At 43.3% G+C, this 7683-nt stretch overlaps 1 long non-coding RNA gene across 1 annotated transcript; it reads left to right on the top strand.

The window, feature by feature from the left end:
* Positions 1-935: 935 nt before the first annotated feature.
* Positions 936-2907, top strand: LOC132642510 (uncharacterized). Its single transcript, XR_009583209.1, has 3 exons — positions 936-1136; positions 1518-1563; positions 2665-2907. It is a non-coding gene; the product is annotated as an uncharacterized LOC132642510 (long non-coding RNA).
* The last annotated feature ends 4776 nt before the right edge of the window (positions 2908-7683 follow it).

Here is a 7683-nt window from a genome sequence, read left to right as displayed (position 1 = left end):
ACAAGTGTGATAACGGTGATTGGAATAATATTCGGTGTATGTATAAAGAGGTTGTGGACTAGTGTTATATCTCATTATCATGATAACGAGTATATGAGGTGTGTTAAAATTTTTTACTTAAGTGAATTGAGATTAAGAAATTAATTATGAGGACAATTGGTTAAATGTGGAGATGAAGTGGGAGAGTATCGGATTAATTATGGTATTAATTGAATAAAATGGATAAGTTTAATTTATATGAATCCACGTGAGAACATAGGGATAAGGGAGACTTATGACCATGCAACTATAAGAGGTTTAGGTGGCAGCAATATAGGTATGTCTTGAAGTGGTGAAAGTTAGGTAGATTCACGTTTTCAAGTAGAGGAAATGGTGATATATTTGTTCATTTGCATAAAAAAAAAAACTCTAGTAGAATAGTTGCTGCAATATTACGTGCTATGTGGAGAACAACGTATCTATAATTGACAAGAGGAACATGGCATTATTCCTTGTCTACCTTATTTGGGACAACATTTTTTATACTATATATATTTACTTGATCCATAGGAAAGGCATTACAAAAAAAAAAAAAATGTGTGTACCAAAAGGGACTATGGACTAGTGGTACGTCACATAATCATGGAAATGGATATATGAAGTGTATTAAAAATAATTGGTAAAATGAATTGAGATCAAGAAATTAATTATGATATTAAGTGGAATTAAATAAATAAGCACTATTAGCAAGTTGCTGCATGGCATTAGATAATTAAAATAGTGGCTGATACATGGCACTAATTAGGTCAATAGGTGGCATCATATTGGTACTAAAATATCATGAGTCATTAGCACATTTATGTACCAAATGACACGTATAAAGGTGGAAAATGGTCCTTAACACCTTATTTAATTTCATTTGCAATTGGAAACAAGGAAAGCAGTTGTTCATTACATATTATTTCTAAGAAAACGTTCAGGTGTTCAACAACACAAAAGTATAAAAACACAAAAGTAGTTGCTAAATTTTTATATCATCTTCTCCTTCCTTGATAGCTAAGTGATGGCATAAACGTTTTGGAGTGTTGTCACCCTATTGTATGGCTGGTTTTGAAAGCATAGAACTGGGATTCTAATAAAGTGTTCTAGAGATTAAGGTATGTTTTATCTCCGTATCTTTCTAATTAAGTTGGTTATGGAAGAATTCCCTAGTTATATGGCGAAAGGATTAGAAAGTTAAAGTTAAAATTTTATTGATATGAACATTTTGTTGTTCGTGTTGAGTTGGAGGAATTGAAAATATAATTGTATCCATATGTTGTTGTTGGTATTTCTGTGTCAACATTAGAGCAATTGGAAATTTTGGATAGGTGAAAATATAGGGGAAGTGCTGCCGGATTTTCGCTAAATTTTAGGTAATAAAAAATCTTAAACGAGAATATGTATAAGCTAGAATATAGGTTCGATAAGAAATAGGCTATGGATTTGTAAACTAGATAATATAGTTACTAACAATAACGTTACTCTTATATAAATAGGCTAAAAGAGCGACGAGACGAACGGGTTACGAATAGCCGCTAACAGGTATGTGAAGCTATCCCTACCCTTCTTTTGGCATGTCCTAGATGTACTAGGATCGGATTTGAATCTCGAAAAGTATTCCGTTCATAGAAATCCGTGTTTGAAAATGTCCCCTTTTCATTCAATCGAATTGAATTCTATAAGTATGTTTTGTTGAAAGGATTACGCAAACTTTTCCAAATTGCCTGGAAAGTTACGGAACATCCCTAGGACCTTTATAGGTGACTCTATAGGCGTAATATACGTAATCTGAGCCCACCGCTTCGGTTGTCCCGAGGTGGGCCCACTATTCCCGATTTGCCTCTTAATGTACTATTGTCTGATTTTCGAGAAATATAAAATGAAACGTTTTAACTGTCCTTCTAACTACTATATAATAATCATTTTAAATATTCCCTTGAGTCCTATAAGCTATTTTGGAACTTGGGAACGATCCCCGAAAGATTATTTCTCCGTAGTTCATTATGACATCCGAAATACACTTACTATGATTCTGTCCGATTGCATTATTTCGATTTGTCATCCGATATGTCTTATTGAGTCTCTGGAAGCCTATGGTATTTTTATTGCATTTAGTTTCTCACTACTCCATTCGTGGATGCCTCAATGTTTCTCCCACTGAGCCCGGGCCAGGATATGTTATCACGCGTATTCCACTGCATTGTTCGCCGCGCCTCGATGTGAGGGGGCAGGTATACATGTACATGGGTTGTGGAGTATGTTGTGCCATGTACACACATTCTGATATATGATGATATGATATGATATGGCCATCTGATATGTTTGACATGTGCACATTCTGATATGATATGATATGTTACGGAGTTATTCCCTACTCTGGAGTTATGCTGTGTTGTGGCGCCAGTGTCGGGGTGGCGACCACGTTCTATTTACCCAGTCCCGTAATGGGACCAGATATGACATGTCTTCTGCATGCACTATTTATGCTTTATGATCAGCATTTTGATATTCTGGATATTTCGTTCATTTTCTGTACCTTCTGCTTCAGTTATGACTTTGTTCACTATGTTCCGTGCTTTACATATTCAGTACATTTTCCGTACTGACCCCCTTTCTTCGGGGGCTGCGTTTCATGCCACGCAGGTACAGACGATCGATTTGTTGATCCGCCCGCTTAGGATCCTATTCTGCTATCTTGGAATGCTCCTTAGTCCGGAGCCTATATTTTGGGTACAGACTCTTCTGTTGCACATATGTATGTTATTCAGGGGTATGACGGGGCCCTGTCCCGTCTTATGATTTGCTTGTTGTTCGTAGAGGTCTGTAGACATACATGTGGGTTGTGTATATGTTTTGGGTTACTATGTTCTATGATAGCCTTATCGGCTTCCGTGCGATATGTCTGTTTGTCTACGATAATTAGTAAAGCCATTCGACTCCCGTATCTGTATATTATGCTTATATTCTGGTTTGGGTTGTTGGGTACGTATGGGTGTCCAGCACGGACAGTAGTCACGGCCTACGGGGTTGGGTCGTGACAGCATCGTGGGTCTAGGCCAATTCTTCACGGCCTCAATCTATTGTGTATCCACCCAGACACCATCAACTGCAATAATAGGCCCCAGGAATGCCACTGAAGCCAGCCAGAATTCACATTTAGAAAATTTTGCATATAATTTCTGATGCCGAAGTACCCCAAGTACCGCTCTCAGATGATCTGCATGTTCTGCCTCGGACCGAGAATAAACCAGAATATCGTCGATAAATACAATCACGAACATATCTAAGAACGGCCTGAATACCCGGTTCATTAAATCCATAAATACCGCAGGAGCATTAGTCAGCCCAAAAGACATAACTTTGAATTCATAATGCCCATATCTGGTCCGGAATGCTGTCTTAGGAATATCGGCCTCTCGTACCCGTACCTGGTGATAGCCTGACCGAAGGTCTATCTTCGAAAAATATTTGGCGCCCTGCAACTGATCAAACAAATCATCAATTCTGGGAAGGGGGTATTTATTCTTTATGGTTACCTTATTCAGCTGCCGATAATCAATACACATACGCAGCGACCCGTCTTTCTTACGCACAAATAATACCGGGGCTCCCCAAGGCGAAGTACTGGGTCTGATGAAGCCTTTTTCTAACAGATCCTTCAACTGCTCTTTCAGTTCTTTCAATTCTGCCGGTGCCATTCTGTACGGGGGAATAGATATCGGCTGTGTATCTGGAAGCAAATCAATAGAAAAATCTATCTCCCGCTCTGGAGGAAGACCTGGAAGCTCATCTGGGAATACATCTGGAAATTCATTAACCACGGGAACTGACTGAAGAGTCGACGTTTCTGCTGTCAAGTCTTGTACCCGAACCAGATGATAAATATAACCCTTTCTGATCATTTTCTTCGCCTTAAGGTATGAAATAAACTTACCTTTCGGCGATGCTGTATTACCGGCCCATTCTATAACTGGCTCCCCAGGAAACTGGAAATGAACTACCTTATTTTGGCAGTCAACATTAGCATAACAGGAAGCTAGCCAGTCCATACCCATAATAACATCGAACTCGATCATATCTAACTCCACCAGATCTGCCTTAGTGTCACGGCCACATACAATTACAGAACAGTCTTTATATACCTGTTTTGCTACAATAAAGTCCCCAACCGGTGTGGCTACCTCAAATGGCTCTATAGGTTCAGACGTTATACCAATTTTTCCAGCAACAAGAGGCGAAATATATGACAAAGTCGAACCTGGATCAATTAATGCATACACAGACCGAGAGAAAACCAATAATGTACCTGTAACGACATTAGGCGATGCCTTCTGATCCTAGCGGCTGGCCAAAGCATAAATGCGGTTCGAAGGACCACAGTACCCGAAGCTCCACCACGGCCTCTGCCGCGACCTGCCGGTGCTGATGTACCCGGCCCTGTAGGGCGCATAGCCACTGTCGAAGATGATGACCCAGCGGCTGATCTGGTAGGCTGCGCTGCACCACCCGAACCACCCTTATACGGGCAATCTCTCACAGAATGGCCCTGACGGCCACAAGAAAAGCGTGCACCGGTGGCTCTGTAGCACTCCCCAGGATGGTATCTGCCACAATAAGAACACTGAGGCCTAGGTGGCCTCGTCTGACCAGAACCCCTATCTGTCCGCGAACCTGAAGCCCTGGAGCTCTGACCTGCTCCTGAATAACCTGGGCTATCAAATCTGCGACCTGTAGGCTGTGGAGGTGCGCTCTGTGCCGTCTGGGATAGATGTCGGCTACGCTGCTGCGGCTGCTGAGGCTGTCTGCCCCGAAAATCTCCTGAATACCTAGATGATCTGGCCCTCTTAGGCTGTCTCCGATCCTGACTCCTATCGGGCTGATGACCCGTGTGCCGGTCCTCCATGCCCTGGGCTTGAGCCTGAATACGGGCAATATCCATATCGGGCTGAGCGGCCAATACCAAACAACTGTCGACAAAATACCGGTCCATCCCCATAATATACCTGTGCATCCTGTCAGCCATAGTAGCTACCACAGCAGGTGCATATCGGGCCAATGAGTCGAACTCCATACTGTACTCTCGAACACTGTGGCCCCTCTATCTCAGCAATAAGAATCTGTCAGCCCTGGCCCGCCGTAACTCCGGAGGCAGAAAATGGCTAAGAAAAGCCTGAGAAAAATCATCCCAAACTGCTGGGGGAGCGCCATCACCTCTGGATAACTCCCATGACTCGTACCAATTATCCGCTACATCATACAGCCGGTACGAAGCCAACGTGACTAACTCTGTCGTGGAGGCATTAATCAAATGTAAGGTGCGCCGCATCTTCCTGATAAACTCCTCAGGATCCTCCTCGGGCTTTGTCCCGAAGAACTCTGGAGGGCCACAAGTCAAGAACTCACGAGCTCTCGAACTGTCGCGCCTGCCTGCTCGGTCACCTCCCAATCCGTGCCCCTGAACCTGTCCCGCCACAAGTCTGGTCAATAGCGGGACTGCCTCTCTCATAGACTGATCCTCAGTCCCTGGCCGTGGAGCTGGAGGCTCAGGTACTGGAATCTCGGGAGCTGGCGGTGGAGCCGCCCCTCGACCTGCAGCTGTTGCTGCTCCAATCTCCTCTACCTGTGGCGGTGTGGAAGAGCCCTCTGCCGGGGGCAAAATATCAGGAGCAATATGTGCATGGGCCCTGGTAACCCTCTGGGCCCGACTAGTCTCTACCACAGCTGCTGCCTTGGCCTTTTGGGCCGCTGACGCCTTTTTTGGAGGCATAACTGCAAATATAACAATTCGTTAGGGAGGAGTCATCCTGATAACACAGCTCTATCGCACGATCTAAGACAGAAAGAAGGGTAGTATCCTAAATGCCCTGTAGCCTCCTTTTTATAGGTGTGGTGCACAACACACCGATAAACAAGACTCTACTAGACACGGTCTGTAGACATTCCGAGGACGAACCGCTGTGATACCACTTTTGTCACGACCCAACCCCGTAGGTCGTGACTAGTGCCCGATCTGGGCACCCAAACAAATCTATCAAATGTTATCTCATATTTTATCAAACGCATCAAGTATATAACAGAAGCCGACAAGGCTACATTTCCAATTTAGATAATTTCCAGAAAAATTTCGGCAGAGCTTCCTTTATTTTACAGACTATCCAAATTAACCCTGCGCACAGATAATACCAGCAAAGACCACACACGGCCAACAAAGAAACATTAAACATATGCGGACCGGCCGCCGCGGCGAATGGGATCACCCCAAACGCAACATATACACCCATCCGTACATAAAGACCCTAACCCACATGTCCACAGACCTCTAAACAGACGGACAGAATCATATGACGGGACAGGGCCCCGCCGTACCCATGAACGAATACATATATACAATAGTGACAGACTGTACCAAAAGATGGGCTCCGAATAAGAGAGCGCTCCAAAATAGCAGAATAAGATCCTAGGTGGGCGGATCAGCAAACCTGTCGTCAGTACCTGCGCGGCATGGAAACGCAGCCCCCGAAGAAAGGGGGTCAGTACGAAATATGTACTGAATATGTAAAGCCTGAATTACAGAAACAAATCGTAACTGGTACAGAACGTACAGAAAGTGAGCAGAAAATCCAAAGTATCAAATACATATTTTCAAAACATGCAGAGTGTGTACAGAAACATATGTCATATCAAATCTGGCCCCTGCCAAGGGATTCGGTAGACAGAACGTGGCCACCCTCCCGACGCTGGTGCCACAACTCAAAAGAATCAGAATAGGGGCGTAACCCCGTAACATAGTATATCATATCAGATGGCCATAGCAAATCATATCAGAACAAGCGTACGTGGCACAGAATACTCCACAAACCCACGTACGCGTATACCTGCCCCCTCACATCGAGGCACGGCGAACAATGCAGAGAATTACGCTTGACAACATATCCTGGCCCGGGCTCAGTGTGGGAAACATTGGGGCATCCACGAATGGTGTAGTGAGAGACTAAATGCAATTAAAACATCATAAATATTTTCAGAGACTCAATGAGGCATACCAATGACAAACCAATCCAATGAATTATAGAAGCATAATCTTTCTGAAATCGTTCCGAGTGCCAAAGCAATTTATAAGACTTAATGGAGTATTTAAAGCTGTCTTTGTTTAGTAGTTAAATGAGTAGTCAGAACATTTCTTTCGAAAACTGCTCGAAAACAAGCCTTAAGTACAATAAGGGTAAAATCGGGAATATTGGGCCCACCTCGGGACAAGCAAGGCGGTGGGCTCAAATTACTTATTTTAAGCTTATGGGGTCACCTACGAAGGTTCTACGGACATTCTATAACCTTTCAAATAGTTTGGGGAAGATTTGCATAATTTTCAAGAAAGCATACCAAAAGGGTTCAATCCTATTGAACGAAAATGTGACAATTTCAGATGCGGATTCCGATGGGCAGAATATTCTCCGAGGCGTGAATCCGATCCTAGTACTTCTAGGAAATGCCAAAAGAAGAATCGGGATAGCTTTACATACCTTTTAAGCTCCTTACGCCTTTCCGAGCTCACTTCCCGTTTCGTCAAAAGTCTGCAAATGGTCATGTTTACCAATTGTGAGTTATAGAATCTACGAATTCAACTTAACTCATATATGTCTACCGAAATTTCGGCAGCACCTC

This window comes from Lycium barbarum, chromosome 5 (genome assembly GCF_019175385.1).
Source record: "Lycium barbarum isolate Lr01 chromosome 5, ASM1917538v2, whole genome shotgun sequence".
Taxonomy (NCBI): domain Eukaryota; kingdom Viridiplantae; phylum Streptophyta; class Magnoliopsida; order Solanales; family Solanaceae; genus Lycium; species Lycium barbarum.
Note: the sequence above shows the minus strand (reverse complement) of the source record. Positions and strands in the feature narration are given on the sequence as shown.